Source organism: Talpa occidentalis, unplaced genomic scaffold (genome assembly GCF_014898055.3).
Source record: "Talpa occidentalis isolate TD23 unplaced genomic scaffold, MPIMG_talOcc4v2.1 talOcc4.10, whole genome shotgun sequence".
Classification (NCBI taxonomy): domain Eukaryota; kingdom Metazoa; phylum Chordata; class Mammalia; order Eulipotyphla; family Talpidae; genus Talpa; species Talpa occidentalis.
The window spans coordinates 70,823,865-70,849,544 of record NW_023600993.1 but is presented as its reverse complement, the minus strand read 5'-3'; the positions used below and the strand labels follow the sequence as shown (position 1 = coordinate 70,849,544).

The 25,680-nt window shown below is 41.5% G+C and overlaps 1 protein-coding gene and 1 long non-coding RNA gene across 2 annotated transcripts in view; both read left to right on the top strand.

Annotated features, from left to right (window-relative positions):
* Positions 1-25,680, top strand: part of SLC24A3 (solute carrier family 24 member 3) — a 523,373-nt gene that overhangs the window by 152,254 nt on the left and 345,439 nt on the right. The window lies entirely within an intron of this gene.
* LOC129145931 (uncharacterized) lies at positions 3,337-24,194 on the top strand. The gene is made up of 3 exons (XR_008552122.1): positions 3,337-3,957; positions 6,875-6,963; positions 23,143-24,194. It is a non-coding gene; the product is annotated as an uncharacterized LOC129145931 (long non-coding RNA).

Here is a 25,680-nt window from a genome sequence, read left to right as displayed (position 1 = left end):
TGCCTGTTTTCTGGTTCAGAATACTGCCCTGTGAAAATGAAAATCCTTCTATCTTCTTTTTCAGACTTTTCTCTGATATTTAGAAGCAGGTATTACTCATTAACTGGTTTTGCTCCCTGCTTCCAGGCAAAGATTATATTTAAGTTAATTCAAACTTTGCAAGACTTAAAAATAACTCTCTCTTTGCTAACTCCTTCCAGGTTTGGCAGGGACTTCCTTGGGGCAGGAAATCCATCCCTTTCTACCTGTTCAACACTCGTAATGGACTTACTCCATGATTGTTTCTTTTTTAAGCTACAATTTGCCAAGGTCACTTTGTGTGTTGGGAGGGTCATGTAGGGTTGGTCAGTTGCTCTGATTTCCCCTTTCATTGCCAAGGGTCATGATGGCCTCTCAGAAATAGTCATGCTTTGAGTGAATTCATCTCCATCTAATTGTTCCTAAAAGGTATCCTAGCCCATGTGAAGTGAAAGTTACTGTGACTATTTTTTTAAAGAACAACTTTAAAACACTTCATGCCTGTGGCAAAGGTTTAAGCTGATAATTATCTCCAAAGTGAATTACTTTCCTATTGAAAAGAGGTCTCAGGAGGTTTTTTTCTTGTAGTTTCTTTATTTAATGGGTTTTAGATTGTGGATTCTAGTCTCTTTTCTCCTATCGCATCTCCACTCATCACTCGTGACTAGAGTCCTGACGTTTTTCTGCCCCTCAAAAATATTTGCCATAATGTAATGCCTTATTTCTGGAAGGGACCCTCCAAACCATTCCTCTCTCTTCATGATGCCCTGAGTGATTGAGTAATAATGAGTTAGAATCACAGAGAGATCTTTAGGAGGATCACACTTAGTTATTAAATGTTAAGAAAAAAACCAAGGACCAACAGTCAGTCTCTTTATTGAGGGAGATGTTTCAATTTGCTGAGAAATGAAGAGTGGAAAGGAATTGGAAGGTTAAAAAATCAGTGGGAGAAAGGTAAAGGTCAGCTGGCTTCCATTCCTTCTGCTTCACCCCCAGATGTACATACCCTGCACCCCACCACGATCCATAGGTTCTGGATGGAGACAGTGTCTGTGAAGTCCCTGAGTGACCCTGACCCCAGGTTTCCTCTCCTTTGAAATAATAGGGTTCATTGGTCAGCCCGAAGCTGCATGGAACTCACTTCCATGACAGAATGTTCTCTGTGTTGCTTAGCACAGAAGCCATTTGCCACATTGAGCATTTGACATGTGGCCTGTGTGACTGAAGAGCTTAATTTTGAATTTTATTTAAGACCATTTAATTTACATTTAAGTGGCCACATGTGGCTAGCATCTGGCATGCAGGGCAGCACAGAGCTGGAGGGGAGGAAGTGGGCTTGCCCGCACGGGACCCTCTCTTCCTCAGCCACCGATGATTCCTCTGGACAGTGGTAACAAGGAGCTGTTCCTCCCAGCTTTTAAATCTGGAAGCTGAGAAAGAAAAAGATCATTGTTTTGCAAAGAAATTGAGATAATTGAGGCTTGAAATTTTCACTGAGGTGAAACCGAGCCTTCCCTCATTATTAGCAAATAGGCGAGGGATAAAAGCAGAAGACTAAAGAGAAAACCCTGCCTTTATATTTCTTACAGTGTTAACCCTGCTTTGCCCACTAGGGACAAATTGCAGAAAACTCCATGAGTGTCCAAGGGCTTTCTTTGCCTAGGAAAAGGCTGGGGGTAAACAGCTGTCTAGTTAGATGCCCAGGCTCTTAGACTGGCTGTGGTCCACTTAGCTCTGTTTTCCCATCTGCTGAGCCACACCTTATCTGGGAAGGGAGGAAAATGAGGAGTGAGACCCAGTTGATTTTGCCCTCTGTGTTCTTGTTCTGAAGAGGGTGTGCTGGGGAGGTGGGGGACACATCCCCAAGTCTGCAAGGTCTTTGATAGTCCCATGCCCAGGACCATTTAGCATCACTGTGTTGGTGTTTGAGAAATCAAGTCCTATTTTGGAATATTTCTTAGTAATAATTGACAAACACCCATCACCAGATTTGTGATAAATAACTGGCTCCATGTTTATGTTTAAAGATTCAGAAGGAGCATCATTTATCAGCACAGTACAGAGTTCCAGAGAGGAGAAGAGGTGAACTATGTACTCTGAAATAATGGCAGAAAAGGCACACACCAGTGTACACATATTTAGCTGCCACACATTGGTGGCAGTCAGTGGAACAAAACTTTGTTATTAGAGGGATGTTGGGTTTCTTCTAAACTGAGAACTGTCTTGGCTTGGCCTTTGGAGATGGTAAGCGTTGATGATGAATGCTGATGCTTTAAGACAAGCAAGGTAGAAACAGAGAAAATGGGGCAGGCAGAGTTAAAGCACTAGGCCTGGGTCCAAAGTCTGCCCTGGGAACCTGGCACCCTATTTCCCTGCCTCTCTGTCAGTTCCCTCTTTCTCCCTCTTGATATTGGTTCCCCAACATGGTCCTTTTTGGCACACTCCTTTGGCTGATGTCTCACCATCAGCACTCCCCAGCAGGGGTCTGGCTTTGGGGGTAGTGTATGCCGTTTGTTCACACTTTTGGCTGGCACCTCCAGCAGTAGGCCACTGCATTTAAGTGAAATCTGGGCAGTGTCCCTCCTTCCTGGGTGCTCAGTGAGCCCCACCCTTCCCCTCCACAGTCCCAGGCCATCTGCTTCACCTCCTCCCTGGGGTCAGGTAGCCATGACAACCATTGGCCTCAGTCCCCAGCAGTGTAGCCAAATGATGCTCTATTGAATGAAGAGCATTAATAAAAGTTAAAGTGTGCTTTGAAACAAAAAAATGAGGCCTGTGCTCTCTCAGCATCCAGGGAAATTTCTCAGTCCTGATGTGTCAAAGGGTGCAGCAGGCAGCTGGAAGGAGTTCCCTCTGGCCAAATCAGGGACAGTTTGGACATCAACATAAATAATGAGGGTAGCAGGTTATAATCCATAGAATGAAATAAAATCTGAATTCCTTATTTAAATGAATGTATGAATGAATAAGATTCAAATAATTTTTTCCACTGAGCAGGAGAAATTATGGAATTAACAAAATCACCATATGGCAACCATCATGAAAACTGTTTCAAGCAAGAACCATTCACTAATACTCAAACTCTTGGCTAAATGCTTAATAGTAGGATATTTACATAGTCTTTTTTTTTTTAAGATTTATTTATTTATTTATACAAGCACTGGGTACAGTCAGAAGTGCGGGAGGGTGAGAGAATTCACCAGAGCCAGAGCGGAGAACAGAACAGGCAGACTGACGAAGCACACTGCTGAGGGGAGCAGCGGGTGGCAGGAGAGGTCTGTGCGCCATGTGGGATCCTCACCGGTGGTTGGGGATCGAACCAGCACTGCAGAGACTGCGGGCAGCTTCGCAGCCCAGCACTCAACCGCTGCACCACCGGGGAGGCCCTATTTATATTGTCTTGATGTGTATCCCCACAGGACAAATTAACTCATCACAAAAAGAAAAAGCGACTTGACCCTGGAGGAACCTGGTTCTACCCTGACCAAATGGCTGCAGTTGGCATTACCAGCAAAGGGACAGGTTGGCATCGTGCCTCCTGGTTCAGTGCCCCGGGAAGAGGCCAGTGTCACCTATGGGGCTATCAAGAGAAAATATCAGTCAGACCCAAATTGAGGGAGACACTCTACAAAATAACTGACCTGAAAGAGAAGAAAAGACAAAGGCAAAATAAGACTGAGGAGCACTCTCAGTTTGGAGGAGGATAAGGGGAGAGGATAGTCCAGTGTTCGATGGGACCCTTGATTCAGTCTCACATAGGAATGTTTGTCCTTTCTTATGAAAGACATGAGTGAGACAATGAGAAAAATGAATAAGTTCTATGGATTAGGTAATAGAACTCTTCTCATTGTTAACTTCTATATTTTGGTCATTTGCAGCACTCATGTAAGAGGCTGTCCTTGTTGCTAGGAAGCACACTAAGGCATGTCTGTGTGAAAGGTATGATACTTGGGTTGACTGGAAAAGGGTGCCAAGCAAGTTCCTGGGTGATGGAATGTTCTATATCTTAATTGGGTTGTGGGTTTCAAGGGTGTCTGTCTACATGTGTGGAAACTTACTGAATGGTACACTATCTGTGCACTTCCCCATGTGTAAGCTCTACCTGGTAAAAAATAAATGAAGCAATTCCAAAATTGTTTAGTATGTGAATACACTGAGGTATAAATCTTCATAACGTGGGTTTAAAATTCCATAGTAATCTCTGATCAAAGCGAGTGAAATTTTTTTAATAATGCACTACTTCATGGTCATGTATTATTTCCCTCATAGCACCTAGCTGCCTGTGCAACGCAATCAGTATTTGCCAATTGCTTGATGATTGATATCTTTGACTTTATAACAAATATATTTCACCCTATGTGAGACCCAACCGACTGGGAAGACATTTGTGTTTCCAGGGGAACAGCAGAAAGTGACCCTAATTCAGAACTCTCCAGCTGCTGACACCCTTGGTGGAAACTTTTTTCCATCTTAGGAATTGCTCCTGCCTTCTAAAAGGCCATCTCTAGTGTGGCAAGCCTTGTGGCTTGGAGCTGGATGATCTACTTGTTATAATTCACTTTTAAGGGACATCAGCTAGCTCCCTACCTTATTTTGCAAAAGATAGAGAATTTATATGTTTCTTTTTCAATCACCTTCCTTTACCAGGAAGCTCTAGGATGTTGTTATCCCACTGCCTTCAAATCATATGGAGTAAATGATTTCATGACATCCTAGCTCAGTGAGAGGAGAAGGTATAAATGCCAAGTCCGGGTTCTCCACCAGGAGACAGAGAGTGGGTCAAGGAGCTCACCTTGACAGTATCTCACTGCACTAGGCTCCAGATGCTCAAAAAGAAAAAAAAGAAAGAAAGAAAGAAAAGAAAAAGGAGGGAAGGAAAGAAACCCAACTCTGATGTTGATCTAGCATTTGACCATCAGGAGCCTGGGTGGTCACCAAAGTGGTGCCCATCCTTTACCACACATCTGAATTACCTGTGCAGCATTTTGACCCTGAGTGCAGATGATGACCCCTAGGTGCAGAGATTCCAAATCACTAGGAGCCTGGTCTTCTTCCTGCATTTCTGTGGGTTTATCCAAAAGCAGACCCTGAATCAGGATTTGCTAGTCAGCCATCTATTTGGAAGGTATTCCAGGAAGGACACCCTAGAGGTAACTGTGCTGAGGCATTCTGGAAAGCAGTGTAAAACATGCACCTCAATATATTTTCATGTGTGGGGAATGGAACGTGGGTACATACATGCCATTTTTCAATAGCTGTTGGTTGAGGGCTGCTGGGAGGGATGTGTATATGTTAATGCCTGGCACATCATTCCGTCCCTCACACACAGGCAAAATGATGTCAGTGTTGGTAGGTGGAAATTGAACTGGCAGGGCCTGGAGAGGTATAGGCAGGGCACCAACAGTGTCTGCCTTTCAAGTGTTAGACCATATTGAACAGACTCTCAGTGTTCGAAGAAGGAAAAGAACATTAGGAACTGTACTCTGAGACTGCCTTGGAATAGAATCACTCCTTCTTGGCAACAGTGTCTGGACAGCACTCAGAAAGGCAGTGGAATGGGAGAGGGACAGGATTCTATTGTTAGTTCCCTAAAAAGAGTCTGGGCTTCCCAATTGTCCGCCATTAGTAATAACCCCTGTTTTATACCAAGATGCAGGGCAGGTCCCCAACAGTCTTCCCCAACACCTCCACACCTGTGATAGCCTATGATGCCCTTGCTTCTTAATGATATTTTTACCACTTTTGTGGAATGGGATGCTAGACCCTGTTTTAATCTTACATCTGGAACCCCCTAACTCCTTGTGTATAAATTCCTCATGTGCTGTCATTGTATTTTATAATTGTAATTTGCTCAGTGAAAAAGATAGACACTGAGAGCAGGCAGGAGTGAGACTATAGGAAGATGATAAAATGAAATAGGAAGTGTGAAACTGCAAAAGGCACTGGAGGACAGGGGAGTTCAGTAGCTACTGATTTTTTATGCTGTGCCACATCTCACCCAGCTACGTCAGCCCTCTGAGGGTGAGGGATGCTCTTGGAAATTGGAGTGAAAACAACACAAAACAAAAAAAGAAACTCATGTGAAAATAAAGGCCATGACCTTGGCCTTGTTAACAATATCCAAGAGAAAGCTCAGCTGGGTAATTCATATGTTTTTTATGACAAAGATGAAACAGAAAAAAGAAACAAATCAACAAACAGACAGTTGAACCCAATCTTGGAGAAGCATCTTGTCTTTTTATTAGCATCCTATTTTCTATTCTGCTGGAGTGAGAAAATCGGGTTCCTTTGTCTGAGTCCTACTGGCCCCCTGATTCTGACACTCAGGAAGGTCCCCGGGGAGAAACAGGATCATGTTAGTAAATTTAAGGTTCTCATTCCACGTGTTCAACTCCATTGAACCAAGAACACAGGAACAACCAGCAAATTTCTGCCTTTTTCTGTGGTGGCCGGGAATACAGATTTAATCAGGTGGCATCAGAAGGCAAATATTTGGACCTGACTATGGAAAGTTCTGATCCATCATTTCCTGTGGTGGCCCGGGGCTAGTTGGGACCACAAGGGAAATGAATTACATAGAGAGGGCACATGCCTGATTTAGTTACCAAGAAGGAAAAAAGAAAGAAATCCTTTACCGTTGTGATTTTTTTTTTTTTTTTTTTTTGGCTTTTTTCATTAAAGGGCGATCCTGGCAGTTAGCTCTGGTCAGGGGCCTCCAGGTTGGCTCCTTGCCCTTGCCCCATTTTGTCTTTTCAAGCAGATGCTTTCTGGTCTGGTTTTTGTTTGCTGCTGGAGTTTAGTTCCTGAGAGAGGTTCTGACTTATACAATCTCGTTTCTCCCTCGGCACACCCAAAGGGAAACAAGCCAGAAGCAGAGGCCTCTTGTGGGAGCCCCTGCTCAGTCCCACCAGCATCAGACCTACTGCCAGCCACCTCCTCTGCCAGGTAGGAAACCCTGAGATGAGTGGATTCTTCCTGAACCTGGTAGGGTGCTGCTGGTCTGGAAGGAAGAGGGTGCCATCTTGGTTTAAGACATGAAGGACTCAGAAAACCAGAGAGGAATGGAATTAAAAAAAACCAAAGATGATTCCTATTTCTCATAAAAAAAAGAGGTAGGAAAAGATCTGGTAGGGACTCGAAGTCATAGCCTTCATATCTAGTTTACCACATGAATTTGGAAAATCACTCCAGGTTTCTAGCAGTAGTTCTTCATTAGGAGAACAAGAGTATAAGGCAATGTGATCTTTCAGCCCCCAAAGGAGAACCAGGGGGAATAGAGACAAATGACAAGGGCACAGGCAGAGGGCCCAGGCTAGGTCTGCTGCCAGCCTTGAACAGCTACTCCATGTTTTAGAACCTAGTGGGTCTCCTCTCCATCTTCCTTGTATTTGGGACTCTCTTTCAAGACCACCAAGGATGCCATGAGGACTTCTCAAACCCCTTGCCTCCAGAGTTAGTTGCTATCTTTCATTGTGTACACAATGTAAACGCAGATTGACTTTTAGGGTATCAGTTTACTTAAAGGTTTAGGAAAGGAGAATTATTTCTTCTGCTAAAATAGCCATTGGGGCCTCCCTGGTAGCGCAAGGGTTTAAGTCTCCGCACTATGAAGCTATCGGCAGCCACTGCAATGTGAGTTTGATCCCCGGCCAGGGAACTACCCACATGGCGCAGCAGACCTCTCCCATCTCGCCCACTGCTCCCCTCAGCAGTGTATTTCTGTCAGTCTGCCTGTTCTGTTCTCCACTCTGTCTCTGGTGAATCCTCTCACCCCCCGCACCTCTGGCCTATACCCCAGTTCTTGTATGCATAAATAAATACAATAAATCTTTAAGGAAAAAAATAGCTATGAATAATATTGTGTTGTTTATGCAAAATGTGCTTGAATATTACAGACACTTGAAACAATGACTGCAAATATATTCTTAGCCTGCCTTCAACCCTTTACAAAAAGATTCTGGCCACTGGTGTACCTGTGTAATACGTCAGAGAAGCCACCCTTTTCTATAGGTCTGGGTGATCAGAACAGCCCACATGTATGTGTGTAATTAGTCGTGTAGATCAAGCTCAACTCCATTTTTCCAGGTGATGTTTTGTCTAGGATGTTTGTTCCTAATTCTTGAGGGACACTGCCCCTGTGGAAGATATAATTATAGTAGCGTTAAATTCTGATTCAGATTTTGCGTATAATTTGAGGACTCTCAGGGATCCTCCTCAAACCTACCTGGTAGGTTTGAGTTCACGGTTCCTAGAGTAAGAAGACTTTGTCCAGAGGAATATGGATGAGGACAGAATTGAGAGAGGAAAAGCTTTAGCTGCAGTTAAGTCACAGTTTTCTGGAATGGGTGGACTTGTGCATTTGGAGGTGTGTATCTGTGTGCCTCTCCTGGGTCCCTGTTTGGTTAGTCAGAGCTTTTTTCCAGCTTTTCTGGGGTAAGATGAATATACTTGGTTTAAATTCTAGGGATTCTTTATCTGTGTAACATGTTTGTCACTTAGCTACTGAATCAGCTCTTCCGTCATTGTTATGTAAGATAGTATGGGGACTTTAATGCTGATTTGCTTAAGGCCTGACAAAGAAGGACATCAGATTGGAGAAGTGTGGAGTGATGGTTTATTTCCATGGTGAAGAGCTTAACAGAGAGTCCCAATCTGCTTCAACAATGGAAAATACCCTAGTTTCTCTGCTTACCTAACCCCAAAATATCACTCAGCTATCATGCTGGGGTGGGCCGGGTGGAAGCAGGGTGGACTGCTGATCCTCCATTGCTCAAGTTGCCCTTGTTTTCTCATCTTGCATGAGTAACTGTATCCTCGTTAAAATGACGAGACATTTCCACCGAGCTGGGATGCCAGTGAAGTAGGTTGCATTCATGATCCGAAGTTTAGGCACAATGCCTGCCCGCTGCACCTCCAGACGAGTGGAATCCTGACTAAGGAATGAACCTCCCCTTTGTGCTCAGTTGTGAGACATGGAGACACAAAGCCTGCGCCCCTTTCCATCTCTCCTTGAGCTCTGGGAACACATTGAGTTCCCAGCCACTGCTGTGTACTGGGAGAGCTAATGCTTTTATAGCACTTTATACTTTGCAAAGGCCTTTAAGAGGCATCATGTGACTTCATTCTCACCACAGCAAAGGGTAGGTATGAAGGCACCATTTTCTAGATTGGGAGCTTGTGGGTGTGTCCTAACTCTGACCAGCAGCAAGATACAGCATCCAGAGACTGTCTGGCCTTGCCCATATCTTCAGCCATACCCAACAGGGCACCTGCATGATTTGCTTGACAACTTTATCTGGCCACCTAAGTGTGCTTTGCCTGCTGTCGTGGTAGACCAGAAGTTAGAAGAATGACTGCTTCCTGGGCGAGCCCTTACCTACGAAAATGGGAGCTGGTATATAAATACTCCCAGTCCCTCACCCCCTTGGGTGAGAAAAAGCTAAGGTGCATGATCTGTGCATTTTGCTCTGATTTCTCCTGGAGCTGACATTAAGTCCCACTTACCCACAGTGATAATTGACTTGCCAACACATCTTTTTCTGGCCACCTTCCCTTTCCAGTATCACTTCCCTACTCCCCTGCTGGCCCTCTTCCACCTCACAAATTAGTCACTTGCTCTGGAATCCTTGTCTAGAGTCTGCTTCTGAGAGAACCTAAACTAAGATCCAGATTCTTGAACACCAAATCCTGGTTTGTTCCCATCTAAGTAGCAATGCTTCTTCCATTTTCTTTCAGTGTAAAAGATCTCCAAACTCCTTAAAGAGAAATCAAGCTGTGCTCTGAGGCTAAGAACAACCTGTCTTAATACTGCTGTGGCGACAAGTAGCTAGAGTTGGAGGGTATCCCTCCTCCTTCCCTCTCTCCCTCCCTTCTTGAGGAGAAATAAAACTGACTGGCACTCCCTGGTACATGCCTCTGTCCATCCACCTCCCAGATCAGCACTATTCTTATCCATAAAGGGAAGTTGCTTGAAATGGACATGGGGAGGGCAGAGACCCAGGAGAAAACCCCTTGTCAGAGCTTCTGGCCTGGGAAGACAGATTGAGCCCACAAAGGTTACAGAGTTCACCAAGTTACTGCATTTATTCTGCACATGGCCTTATGCTATGCGAGGGAAGGAAGTACCATATCAAACTCCATGACAGATGTCATAAATCATGGGGAGTGTGTTGTGGTCACCTCTGGACTGTGGTTTGGAAATGAAGCCATCTGTCAAACCAGGAGTCCAGGCTGAGGACCTTCACTCCTCTTGGCAAGGATAGAGGATGCTGCCGAGGCCTGGGGAGTCAGGGGTGGGGGCTCTGCTACCTCTCTCAACACCCTTGAAAATTAGAGCAACCAAGAAAAGCATGTCAAAATTTCCTGCAATTTTTTTCTACATTTGGCAAAGAACTAGAATTTGCCATGTGAGTGAAAAGAAACATTTAAAATAAAAAAGGTCTCCATGTCTTGTACCTAATACCTCCATATCTTGTGTATCGTAAAAGAGATCAAAATGAAGAGATGTTGATGATAGCCTGGCCTTCTCATTTGAAACTATTAAAGTTTTGTCATTCTAATTCAATAAAATGTGTGTGTGTGTGTGCGCGCGCATGTGCGTGCACTCACATACACATGAGGGCAAGACATGGGAAGAAAATATGTGGGGGTGAAGGAAAGCAGTTGAATGATGCCTCATGGAGTACACTGTGTACCCCCAATGTATATTTCCTGTATTTTTGTTGTTAACAAAACTGCCATGTGGGAACAATGCTTTAAGTAGTAGATGCCATTTTCAACAAGAAATCAAAAACTTAAAGGAAAGATAAAAAAATTAAAGGAAGAATGTGTTCATGAGTGCTGTTATTGGTGGGGGTTCTGCTGAGTAATAGTAATAAGAGGATATGTAAGGAAATAAATTGAAACAACCATATGAAGGGAGAGAGTAGGATCATCTCCTGTCTGTGTTCTTAGCACAGCTATTGTGGCAGGCTGAAAGGGTGTTCCCAATTCATTATTTCTTCAGGGAAAGGAATATTCCCAGAACCAGAGTGTTTCAGGTTGGTTGAATGATCTTTCCATCACTGCCGCTTTTTTTTTTTTTTTTTTTGGTAGCTCCCAATATGGCAGAAATACTCAGATGTCAACGCTGTCCCTTTAACCAGTGCTGCAAGTCGACTCCATTTATTTGAGATAAAACTTTCCTCCTGATCCAGTAGCATTCACGACTGAATTGGCCACAAGACAGAGGACCCTGTGTTCCTAATTATTTCTGGATGAAAAGTCCTGCAGGCGAGTGGAGACTTAGGGCGAGGATGGCCAGGTGGAGCGGTCACCAGTGTGCACTGGATTGTAGACATGGAGAGATAATTAAATTAAGAGTGCCAGGTGCAGGCATCGAAAAATAACCATGGGTGTTAATTATGCAGTTCAGCTTAACCGTCGTCCAGTGTTAACAGAGGAAATGCCATGGGCCTGTCCATCACGTGGCAGCTTGAAAAGCTTGGGAGAGACACAGTCAGGGTTTTTCGAGAAATTGCCAGGGCTGCCTACTTGGGATTCTGGTGAAGCAGGGATTATTTATTCATTGGAGTGGGTACATTTTCTGTTTTACACTGAGCCCAAGGTGGACATTTAGTGTGTGGGGTAAGGAGGGGGTTTAATTTTGATCCAGATAGAAATTTCAGTGTGGTGGGGATAAGGATTGTATATGTGATTTCTGGTTTAGGCACTTCTGGAAGTATTTCTTCTCTTTCTTGTTTGAAATGAATTTAATTATAAGAAACGAGGAATGTGTCCCCATCATGAGGATATAGGAATTGATGTGTTCTTAGAGTAGATTACAACAAAGCACTCAAGAGGAGTAGACACTGGGCACACAACAGCTGCAAGACTGGATCACACAGTGTATTGAGTGAAAACAGCCAGACCTCCAAGTTCATTCTGCCTGATTCCATTTTGGTGACTTTCAAGGTAGGGGTAAACCGGATGTCCAGCCTATGGACATTTATAGGGAACTTTATAAGGGGCATGGAAATGCTCTGTTTCTTTCTTGGGCTGAGAGTTACATGGATGTAAGCATTTTTCAAAATACATTGGATATATACTTAAAAATCTGTGCATTTCTCTACATATAAATAAGTCCTTAACAGAAGAAATGTGAAAACACCTTCTACTGCTGTGCCCTTCTGTGAACTTGAGCCCTGATCAGACTATCTCACATCTTGTGTTTGTTGTCTATCTTGACCACCCATTCATCCTTTCCCTGCTCGTGGAGGTGTTCAGAATAGCCCTTCATTAGCAGCAGCCAAGCCTAATTCAGGGCTGGCACATTGCCGCCCTCAGGCCAAATCCGCTTACCCCCATTTTTATAAATAAATTGTATTGGCACACAGCCACGTCCGCTCCTTTATGTCATCCGTGACTACCTTCCCGCCACAGTGACAGAGCAGGGAAACTACTCCAGAGACCACTGATCCATAAGCCTAAAATATTTTCTTTCTGTCCCTTTACAGAAATTTTGCAGCAACTTTGTCTAAAGGGTTCTTTCTTTTTGGAACTTCTCACTTCAGCTTTGTGTGGGTGGAGGCTTGGGTTGGGCAGGGAATGCTGTTCAGGAAAGTCAGGTACAGCTGTTGAGTGCAGTAACAATTTGGGCAAGTTAATTTTCCTCCCTGGAGTTCGCTGGGCACGTGAGGGCCCATGGATCTACAGTAGAGTACAGCTTGGCCTATATAGAGTTTTAAAAAAGTTTTCTGGGTCATTGTTGTTAGGGAGGAGAAATAAATAAAGCCTGGAAGTTGTCTGTGGCCAAAGAAAGCCTCTGGCTTTAAACTTTATGCCTTTGGCTATAAGTGATCCCTATACAGGAAATAAAATTCAGTAACTGATTTTGATAGAAGTGGATGTAGTCTAGAGAGAATTGCTTAGTGTGTGGTTGGCAGTGTTTGTTTGGTAAATGAATGAACTGATGTAAAATTTTTAGCTTCATACATAGAAAAAAAATTTATATATAAATGGGAATGCAGGGAACTAATTAGAGATTCCATGAGTCCACCTAATTGGGTACTTGAAAAAATCAAGGCAGTGGTTGATTTTTTCAAAGGTTAGGCTGTTTCTTTATGGCTGCAGGTTACAAAGCTTCAAGCAGGTGAGGCATAATTGTTACAAGTGGAAAATTACTGTTTAACAGAGGATTTCACAAACAAGCAGGTGGATGATGAATAGTGGAAAAGGGTCCACAGAGTAAAGTATTAGAATGTGATCGTGTGTCCCATCCTCTTGGCTGGGATTCATTCATTTAGTCAATTACATATACTTAGAACCTCCTATATGTCAGGCACTGTGTTAGGAGCTGGGCCATCTCTCTGAATTCCACGTAGGTGTTTATGTTCATGGGGCTCCCCTCTAGAAATGGGCTAACTTGTTTGGGGTGGAAGGCTTGAGTGGGAAAATAATGAGAGATAAGGTGGAAAGGCCAAAGTGCCAGGCCATTTAAGGTCATGATAATGCTGAGTTTTGTATTTTATCTGGAAATTAGTAGGGTGCCAGGTTGTATGTTCTTCTTTAGAGGTGCTGGCATTTGAGTGAGCCCACGTCATACCAGATTGGTCATGAATCAGAGCTGGGACATGTTGTCACTTGTGCTGCCTGTGATCATGGCCACAAAGAATGTGTGTTCACATGTGTGCCTCCCTCAGTTACCTTTGTTACTTGAAAGAGAGTCAAGGCTTATCAGATGCTCAGTAGAAGTATGCCAGACACTACTGCATCGCAGTTCCAAGGATAATCAAGTCTCAACAAAGGCCTCTTCTCCCTTCCAACCAGTGCACCTGACCCTGACAATAGCAACAACAGCAACAGAAACACACACAGACACACACACACAAAACACAACAATCTAATGGTTTTTCCTTATACCTTCACATATGGATTTGGGATTGAGGGAGAATGTGATTTTTTTCATATTATTATAAAGCATTTATTTAACAAGTATTCTTTTTTTAGTTTTTAGTTGTTTTTTTCGTTATTTTATTATTACTTTTTTATTTTCTTACATCACTGTTCATTTTTGTACAATATTTGCTTTCTCCCCCCAGTGTAATCTCCATAAATCTTATCACCACATCACCTGTGAACTGTCAACATAGTCCCCTGTGCTCTTCCCTTCCGCGGTTTGACCCCTCACTCTCCCCCTCCCCTGCTGTGTCTCAGATCTGTAATTTCCCTGCTAGTTTTGTCTTTTTTTTTCTCGGACTCTTTCTTCGGTTTCCCTATATTCTTCCTATGCTCCTATGCTTATAATCAGAGAAATGCAAATCAAAACCACAATGAGATACTACCTCACTCTGGGGAGAATGGCCCATATTAAGAAAAACAAAACAAACAAAAAACTGGCAACAAATGCTGGAGAGGATGTGAAGAAAATGGAGCCCTCTTACACTGCTGGTGGGAGTACAGACTGATCCAGCTGCTATGGAAAGCTGTGTGGAGGTTCCTCCGATCACTAAAAATGGAACTACTATATGACCCAGCAGTTCTACTCCTAGGAATCTATGCAAAGGACACAAAAACATTAATTTGAAAGGAAACCTGTTCTTCTATGTTTATTGCAACGCTAGTTACAATTGTTGAAACAACCTAAATGCCCAAAAACAGATGGATCAAGAAAATGTGGTGTGTGTACACACACACACACACACACACACACACATATATACACACAGTGGAATACTATTCAGCAATCAAAAAGATAAACTCATGTTATTTTGTAAGTATCCTCATAAACTTTTTTTTAAAGATTTATTTATTTATTTTATACAAGAACCGGGGTACAAGCCAGATGCGCGGGAAGGTGAGAGGATTCACCAGAGACAGAGCGGGGAATAGAATGGGCAGACTGATGAAATACACTGCTGAGAGAAGCAGCGGGCGAGGCAGGAGAGGTCTGCTGCACTGTGTGGGACCCTCGCCAGCCGGCAGGGATCGAACTGGTGCTGTAGGGGCTGCAGACAGATTCACAGCACGGCGCTCAACCGCCTGTGCCACCAAAGGAGGCCCTAGTATCCTCATAAAATTTTTAATAATAATCCTGTGATACAGACACTGGCTGGGTAGTATTGTATGTTTTCACCCATCCGTGCATCCACCTGTTCATTAACATCTTTACGGAACACATTGCCATATGCCAGGTGTTGTACCTGGTGCTATAGAGTAGATAGTAAGCAAAAGCACATGGAGTTCTTGCCCACAAGGAACTCACAGCTTCATAGGGGAGATAGATAATCATCAAATAAGGTTCATACAAAAGGTTTGGCTGCCAGTAGTGTTCCTGGAGTAGAATCTGCAGGAAGAACACTGACTTGGGGAAGGTTGCGGGAAGTTGTGCAAAGACCCTGTGGTCCTAAGGAGCTTTAGAGGAATTGAAAGAACCCTGCAAAGGGAGGAAGAGAGTAACACAAGATGAGACTGGAGACACTGGCAGCAACCTTCAACGCAGGTCCTGTGAGTCAAATTGAGGAGGTGAACTTGATTCAAAAAATGGTGGGAAAATACAGCAGTGCTTTAATTAGAATGGGTTTACATTTGGAAAATATACATTTGGATTTGCATTTTGGAAAGATCCCTCCAGCTACTGTGTTGGTGTGAGTTTGCTTTTCTTCTGTGTTGTGAGGCTCTGATTGAATCTCTGATAGTCTCTGAGTAGAATGACTGGTCATGATTAGAGGAAGACTGTGATAGAATATTCTGGAAAGGAATCCTTGGGTTCTAGAACAAATGGGAATACCATCTATCAGCAGCAGTGGAAAAATGGAAATTATACGAAAATGTGATTAATATTGCAAGCAATTCCACCCACCAAACCTTGGCCATGAAGGCTGAGTACTTATTTAAAACCAGTTTGTTTGTTTTTTAATGTCTAGAATAAAGTATATGAGGCTTTCCTTGGCAGCAAGTCTTAAATGATAGAGTACTGGAGAATGGTATCTCACTCTTTGTAATAAGAGTCAGGCTAAGATCAAAATAGGTAAGACAACTGGGTTATGAAGTGACTAAGGCAGGACTGGGGGTGGAGAGTGTAAAACCGGTTAACTCAGTGTCCTGCATAGATATTTGCTGTTACTATCGTGGCTATTATTAATATCAATATTTCTCTCACCAACAAGAATGCCCTGCATTGCTCTCTCATCTTGTTAATATTCATTAATTCAATCAGTTTATCCTTTCAACAATTTTTTTGAATGCTCGCTATACCAGGCATTATTACAGATACTATGGACATAACAGTGAACAAAATTACATCCCAGTCACTAAGAAGCTTGTATTCCAGTTGGGGGACATGAACTAATAAATAAAACCAAATAAATAAATGTATTTTCTGGCCAATAAGAGTAGTTACAGAGAAGAAAAATAAAGTAGGAAAAGCAAATGGAGAGTAAGATGGTCTGGATAAGATGGTCCAGAATAACTTCTCTGGGGAGATGTTGTTGATCCAAGATCAGAATAGGAAGCTGGATCTGAAGTTGCAAAGGCCCTGTGGCAGGAAGCACTTTTAGGATTTGAGAGGTAAGGAGGAAGCTAGCAGAGTTAGAGCATGCTCTCACTATGTGCTCCAAGCTTCTGTTATTGTATTGCCATGAATCCTTAATGACAGCAGTGGGCCCCTCATCTGGTGAAGGAGGTAAGCAGCTTGGAGAGAAATGACTGCCATCCACTTTCGGTTTTCTTTCTTTGTTCCTAGGGCCTCTGATTCTTCATCTCTCCCACTGTTTCAGCACAGGTTAGAACAGCAGCCATTCATAAAGTAGGGCAAGCTTCACAGAAGAAATGTCTTGAGAGGTTTAGTAAGTCAAATTATTATGATGATGTTTCTTTTCTGACATTTTCCAAGATTGACAAAAATCCCCATTTGCTAGTGACATGGTAGCTGAAGGGGAAGGCGTCCAGTGGACGGCAGAAATAAACAGTGGGAGTTGACAAATGAAGTAGAAATTGAAGGAAATACATTTTTGGATGAAATGGACCCACTCAAGTGACATTTGAAATGTTTGCTCTACCTCCCATAGATGCTCTCTGCCGCAGCCTCCCTTCAACATTTATGTGGACATCTGCCTTGTGTCGGTTCTCTGCTGGGGACCAGGAAGCTTTGTTTAGCGTGTTAGCATCTTGGTAAACATGTCAACTATTTGTGTGATTCACTGCACGTGAATAAATGCCGTGAATTTGGCTGATCAATTGGTATGCCGGGGTCTGCAAATGTGGGAGAAAATGCCACTTCTTATCTGTGGGAGGAAATGTGAAAAACAGAAGCCTCCCCAGGATAATAATTACACAATGAGCCATCTGAGTCTCTTTGAAAAATTCCGGAAACTCGATTACTGTCAGTGATGATAATATGATTAATTAAAGCCACGTAGGAATTAGTCTAATTTACTACAGTGGAAGGAAGGGGAAAAAATAGGCTTAAAAGGAAAATAAAGTGAGTTTTTTCTTTTTTTTTTAAACTCCAAAGAGTCTCAGTGATTAAAATTAAACTACTTTCTCATCTTTTTAGAAGAGAACCTGGAGGGGCTCTTATCTCTGCTCTGGGGCCCCTGGCAACTGGCAGCCATGCCTTATGGGCTCACAGACGCGTCCTTCTTGATCAGGAGCTGCCAAGGCACAGGTGTGAAGGAGTCTGTGTGGTGCCTCTCTCGCTGGCCTTGCCAGGCAGCTCAGAAACCTCTGGAGGGTACCAGATAACCAAACTGCTACTGTGGAGGCAAAAGAGAATTTTGTCAGTGCCTCCCTTCATTGCTGGTTCTATTTTCTCCCAACCAGAATTAATTTGCAAAAAAAAAAAAAAAAAAAAAAACAGCATAGCATATCGGGCCCAAAGAATATGAAGCAGGATTCTGGTTGGCCACAACCAGGCCAGGGGATGGGATTGCAGTTTGCTCAAATGCTCTGATACATTCACTGCAGTGATTGCCTCATATCTCTATGGCAAAGCCTGCAAAATTGCGGGTATTCAACTCTTACAATTACCACTGACTCAATTGCCAAAACATATTTTCCATCGTTTCTGACAGAGGCTTCTGTTTAAATATAGAGGAGGAGAAGGGGGATGATCTCTTTTCATAGTGGCTGCAGCCTGATTCTCTGAGTGCAAGTGGTAAAGTCACCACCAAGTCCAATTGGAATGAATTGATTTATCTTCTTTGGCAGCCCCTATCAGCACCTTCCCAAGAGACTGGGCTATAAATGGGAGGCAATCATGATGATATACATATTTCTCTGGATGCTGCCTGGCTAATCCAGTCCATTTTTTCATAGATATTATCACTTAAGACAGCTGCATTTCCATTGCTGGTCCTGAATTTTGTTTAACCCTGTACTTCAAGGAGAGGAATCTGGTTGTTTTTGAATGCACTCATGTTACCAGGAAAGACAGAGGAACACACACTACTTTAACACTTTTCTATAGAAATTTAAGATTTTTTCCCTCACTGGGGTGTAAATTGAAAGTGTGGTGGTTCTGTGACGTAATCTGCGAGCATGGATATAACGTGCACAGGTTTCACATGTGTGTGCTGATGTTCTGTGTTTATTCTGAGGTCGGTGGTGCCTCAGGTTGTCATTTTGCCTGCTGTGCTTGACTTCCCTGGGCTCAGAGCTTCATTAAGGTGATACTGGTATATTTGAGTTACTCCTCACTAGTCCTGTTGACTCCTACTTAGGAACCTTAACAATTGTTGGATTTTGAGCTGTTTTACCCACTCCCTGCTTGCATCCTGAAGAGGCAAACTTTCTTCAGGCTTTGCTGATTGATTTCTTATTATCACCTCATCATTCATAACTGTACAGTGCTTTGTCTTCACGTTCCTTCTCTACAAGACAGCACTGAAGTATCCATCAGGATTGGGATGGTCTCCTAATCTACCTCTTCCCCACTCCAGTGGCGTGATGCCTACATAGTTATTAAATCAATCCTTTGTCCTTCAGATGGTTAGTGAATCAGTGAGCTTCACAAAGGGGCTTTCCAGACCAATCTCCACAGTCATACCCACCTTCTAGTTCTGTTTTGTGTTGTATCATGGGATGTATTACCACTTGGACATCAGATATTTATTTGTTGATCTTTCTCCTTCTTTTAATACAAAGTCTATAGGAATAGGGATTTGTTTCATTTATTGCTTAATTTCCAATGTAGGACATTATCTGAAAGATAGTAGATATGTAATAAGATTTTACTTAGTGAAAATAAAAGGCTTGGGCCTCCCTGGTGGCGCAAGGGGTTAAGCACTGCACTATGAAGCAATCCACAGCCTCAGCAGCATGAGTTTGATCCCCGGCCTGCCAGGGAGCAACCCACATGGCGCAGCAGACCTTTCCTGTCTCGCCCACTGCTCCTCTCAGCAGTGTATTTCAGTCAGTCTGCCTATTCTATTCTCCACTCTGTCTCTGGTGAATCCTCTCACTCCCTGCATCTCTGGCCTGTAGCCCAGATCTTGTATGCATAAATAAATAAATCTTAAAAAAAAAAGAAAAGGCTTAATCAATAAAGACATAAATTCATCCACTTCAACAACCATCATACTCAGCAGTGAAAGATGGAAAGCTCTTCCTCTAAGATCAGGAAAAAGTTGATGCTTTGCTCCACCACTTGTATTCAACATAGGATTAGGAAGCCCAGCTAACTCAGTCAGTAAAGCAAGAGACTCATTCAACCTAGTACTGAAGGTCCTAGCCAAAGCATGTAGGCAAGAAAAAACAAATAAAAGTCATCCAAATTTTAAAGGAAGATAAAATGTTTTCTTTCTCTACAGATATGATCTTTATGTAGAAAACTCTATAAAGATTTTACAAAACATCTATTAGAACTAACAAATGAATTCAGCAAAGTTGCAGGATACAAAATAGACACACAAAATCAGTTATGTTTGTGTACATTAGCAATGAAAAATTTAAAAATAAATTTAAGAAAATAATTTCATTTATAATAGTATCAAAAAGAATGACATACTTAAGAAAGAGCTTAACTAAGGAGGCAGAAGATATGTACCCTGAAAACTACAAAACATTGCTGAAATTAAAAAAGACATAAATAAATGAAAGACAATTTATATTCATGAATTAGAAGACTTAACATAATTAAAATATCGATACTACCCTAATTAATCTACAGATTTAATGAGATGTCTATCAAAATCCCAATGGCTTTTTTTTTGTAGAAATAGACAAATCCATCTAAAAATTTATATGGAATATCAACGGACTCCAAATATACAAAACAATCTTGAAAATTAAAAACAAAGTTGGTGATTGCACGTTTCCCGATTTGAAGATTCATTACAAAGCTGTGGTAGTCCAAACAGTGTGGTACTGTCATGAAGACAGACCAATGGAATAGAATATAGCACCGAGGAATCAAACTTGCATATATGGTTATTATTTTTGACAAGGGTGCCAAAACCTTACAAGGGGGAAAGAATAATTTTTTCAGCAAGTGGTGTTAGGGAAACTGGATATTTAACATATAAAAGAATAAAGTTCTTTTTAAAGATGCAGGCCTTAAACTAAAATTTGATCAAAGTCTTAAATATAAGACCTAAAGCCATAAAGCTCTTAGAAGAAAACATAGGGCAAAAGCGTCATACATTGAAGTTGGCAGTGATTCCTTGGATATAATATTAAAATATAGGCAACAAAAATAAAATTAGATATATTGGACTTCATCAAAATTGCAAACTGCATCTAAAGAAACAATTAGCAAAAAGGTAGCCTAGAAAATGGGCTAACATATTTGCAAATCATGTATTTGATAGTTACTGTTTACAATATATGAAAAACTACTAAAAGTCAACAACCAAACTGACCACACAATTAAAACATGAACAAAGGACTTGAATAGAATTTTCTCCAAAGAAGATAAAAAAAATGGCCACTTAGACATATAAAAAGATGTTCAGCATCACTTAGTCATTAGGTAAATATAAATCAAAACCACAATGAGATATCACTTCATATTCATTAGAATAACTGTTATCAAAAAAACAGAAAATAGGGCCTCCCTTGGTGGCACAGTGGGTTGAACACAGTACTGTGAAGCTGTCCGCAGTCTCTGCAGTGTGGGTTCGATTCCTGGCCAACCAGAGAGATTCCCCATGGTGCGGCAGACCTCTCCTGTCTCTCCTGCTGCTCCATTCAGCAGTGTATTTCAGTCTGCCTGTTCTGTTCCTCACTCTGTCTCTGGTGAATCCTCTCACCCTCCCGCACATCTGGCCTGTACTGTACCCTGGCTCTTGTATGCATGAATAAATAAATCTTTAAAAAAAAAAAACAGAAAATAATAGGTATTAGGGAGGATGTAGAGAAATGGTAACCCTTGTAGACTGTTGGTGGGAATGTAAAATGGTGCAGCTATTGTACTATGAAAAACATTATGGTAGTTTTTCAAATAGAAATAGATTAATTGTATGATCCACAATCCCACTTCTGAGTATATATCTAAAATAATTGAGAGCAGGGTCTCAATGAGATATTTGTGTACTCATGTAGATGGCAACAATATTCAAAGTAGCTTGTAGCTATGAGCCTTAGAAACAATCCGAAGAAGCAATGAATGGATGCATAAGCAAAATGTGGTATATATATATACAATGGGACTTTATTCGTCCTTAAAAGGGAAAAGACACATGTACAATGTGGATGAAGTTTGAGGATGTTATGCTAAGTGAAATAAGCCAGTCATTAAAAGACAGAGACTGTATTATGTCACTTACTTGAAATATATAGTCAACTGAACATTTTGGTGTGTAACTATTGTATATCAGGTTTGTAGATTTTTCTTTTGCATGTTGTGTATTTGCAAATGTGTACCGGCTTACATGTGTGTGTAAGTATGCACACACACCCTAACACTTATTATGGTGACCTGACAGTGTTTGTTGTCCACATGGCAAAATACAAATGATAGGAGGACAGGAAGAAAGGAAATCAAATAAGTAAAATGAAATGTAGGTGTGCTCTGGTTATTGAAAGCTGAGAATGTTGGAGTACTGAGGGAGCAGAATAGGATGATTTACAAAGGAGGAAGTGTCTGAATTGGAATTCACAGTGCAAGTAGAAATTTTATAGACAGAGGGAATCAGAGCATTCCAGGAAGAGGGACAGCATGTGAAAAGAAAATGGGAAAAAAGTTGCATTTGGTAAGTAAAAACATCTCCTGTGTGGTGGGAGCATTGGTGTGGGGCCAGGCAGCAAGGCTGAGCTAGCAGTAGGTGTTTTGGGGCCAGGTGTGCGGCTTCACTCTCCTAGCTGTCAGCCAATGGAATAGTCCTCCTCCCCAGCTCAGAGGGTGGGTGTGTTTAATAATGAGAATGACATTTTGGCTGCAGCATGACATTAAAATGATCACCAGGAATCGATTGTTACTGCAGAAGTTGTTCAGTAGCTCTTGAAAATGACCATTTTCTGCTCTGCAAAAGGAAATTACCCATATCCTTATGATCCCAGAGGATTAAACTTTAATGTGTGTGGGGACTGACTCAAAGGGTGGTCTACTTTTTCTGTTCCTCTTTAGATCTGTATACTTTAAAATATACCAAACAGTGAGTTTACAGGGTTTATTAATCTTCATTGTTTAGAACAGCACTATCTGATAGAGATACAGGAGTTCCTCAAATAACATCATTTTGTTTTCATCACTTCATTGTAATGCTGATGAGAAAAAAGAAAACCAGATCTTTGTTGAATGAAACTATTTTATCTGAGTAACATATACTTGTTACACATTTCAGTTAAAGTCAGTTTTTAAGAACCTATCAATGATGTTAAGTGAGAACTTACTATGTAATGCAAGATACATACATAATATATAATATTCTAATAATTATATTAAGTATATTAAAAAGAATAACATTTTTAACTCATTTATTACTTGTTGAAAAGTATCTTTTTGACCTTTTATCAACATACAATTATTAATGAAGTATTTACATTTTTTAATGCTAAATCTTCAATATATGTTGCATTTTACCTTAATGCACGTCTTCATTTAGATTAGCCACATGCCATTAGTAGCCACTGTGTTGTACAGAGTAGGCTTAGAAAATGTAATGGTTTAAAAGAAGTAAATAATAGCCATTATTTTCTAACACTTAGGTCGGAATGAAACATGATCGGGATCAGCACCTTTTTGAAGACTTGGCTCACAGCACAGATCAAATTACTTCCCTGGCATTTAAGAAGGTTTAAGGCTGATGGAGTGTAATTTTCACTGACACTTTCGTTTTCCAGAATCATATGGTGTCTGAAAAATTTGCAGTCATGTCAAACCATGATAATTAGTGCCAGGGAAAAAACGTGTTGGGGAATGCATGCAGACTGTCACCTCCACTGCAAACCTTGCATGTGGATGTTCTTTTATTGACATCGTCATTCCAGCCAACAGAACTGAATTCTGCTTCAGGATATATACACGTGGCCTGTGTTAGTATGGGTGGGACTGAATTTAGAAGAGAATTTGGCCTGGAGGATGAAGGAGAAAGTGATCATTAACATCACTGAATATTCAAGGAAGAAAACACACAAACATGCCTTAAACACTTCGATGTGTTTGTATGTTTGTATAGATTTCAACCCAGCTCAAAGAAACTAATGCGCTCCATCTCAATGTAAGCATATTCTTCTCACTGTTTAAATTATACCTCATTCATGTCTTGCATATTTTCAGCATACAGATTTGGGATTCACTCTTAAGTCACACATTATCTTTATCTCATTAGCAAAATTTCATCTGTGAGCCATACGTCTTTACCCCCTCAAAAAAACAAATGATTTCTTTTTTATCATAACTACTTAGATTCTTGCCAAAGGTATGAAATAATCATTTGAGATGCACATCTTGAAGCTCAGCTCTCCAATCAAGATAACAAACTTGTTGGAAACCACACAGTAAGACCCAAACCCAGGAGTTTAGCAGTGTTTTCACACTTTGAATGATAACAAAATTCTAAAAACTTATTAGACAACAAACAAAAGACATTTGTTTTCTTCAAAAGAAGGTCTTTTTGTGTCTTAACCTCTTATTTTACCTTGAAATATTAGCCTTTTTCAAAATGCAAATAGTTACAAAGGGAAAGATTGCGCTGTAAAAAATAAAAGCTTAGTAATTAAACCAGATAAGTGAAAATCTAATGTTTAGGGCTGGATAAAATAGTGAGTTTCTTTGCATCTATTATATATGAGTTGGAAACTTCCAAGAAAGAACATCATTTAAAGCCATCTTTGTGGGCCTCCCCGGTGGCGCAGCGGTTGAGCGCTGGGTTGCGAAGCTGCCCGCATCCTCTGCAGCGCCAGCTTGAACCCGGCTGCTCCCCCGCCACCGGAGGAGGGTCCCACATGGCGCGCAGACCTCTCCTGCCGCCCGCTGCTCCCCTCAGCAGTGTACTTCGGTCCTTCTGCCTGCTCTGCTCCCCGCTCTGGCTCTGGTGAATTCTCTCACCCTCCCGCGCTTCTGACGGTACCCAGTGCTTGTATAAATAAATAAATAAATCTTTTTTTAAAAAAAGCCATCTTTGTCATGCTGGAAGAGTGTTAGTCCTTATGTGGTCTGTGAGAACCTGGAGGAGGAATATTACATTGCAACCTTTGCTCTCTGGGGATTTCTGACAACAGGAATTGAGATTTCAGAGGGGAAGCAAAACGTTAATTAATAGGAAGTGAGAAACCTGGCTCTTCATCCCTCAATCTAGGGAAGGGAGAGATTGACACACGGAGGAAATCACCATTGTCTTAATAATATGCTGCTTTAGAAGAATCTAAACTACCTTATTGAGTTATATGTTTTGTAATTTCTTCAGTCTTGACCTCTTTCTCTTAAATCTTTCCTTTCTCCTTATTTCAAGAATTTGAACCTTTTCCTTTCTTCCATTGGTAATTCCTCTTGGTTTATTAATTGTTTAATTCCTATTTGATTTGCCATCATTACTTAATTTGACTTTAAATTGTTATCTTTTTTCTTCTTCAAAAAAGCCTGTTGGAATTTTGATTTGCATTGCATTGACTTTCTAGATCAAGTTGGAGATTGACAATAATGAGTTTTTTTTTTTAATAGGTGATTATTTTGAGTTCTTTTTTTTTTTTTTAAGATTTGTTTATTTATTTATAAACGCACTGGGTACAGTCAGAAGAGTTAGAGGGTGAGAGGATTCACCAGAGCCGGAGCAGGGAACAGAACAGGCAGACTGACGAAGTACACTGCTGAGGGGAGCAGTGGGTGGCAGGAGAGGTCTGCACGCCATGTGGGACCCTCACCCGGCAGCCGGGGATCGAACCAGCGCTGCAGAGGCTGCTGGCAGCTTCGCAGCCCAGCGCTCAACCACTGCACCACCAGGGGAGGCCCGACAATAATGAGTTTTTAACACCCAAATATGGTTTATCTGTTTATTTAGGTGTTCAGTTTCTCTCAGCAATGTGTTGTAATTCTCAGTAGGCAGATCTTGTACATCTTTTGTCAGGTTGTTCCCAGCATTGTTGGGGTTTTGATGCTATTGTAAATGAAACTGGTTTTAAATATTTTATCTTGTGGTCCTTTGCTTTAATTCAGGTTTTGATTGTGCATCATTAGCATTTAAAAATACAGTGGATATTTGCATATTGATCTTGTATACAGACAACTGCTAACATCTCATAATTCTA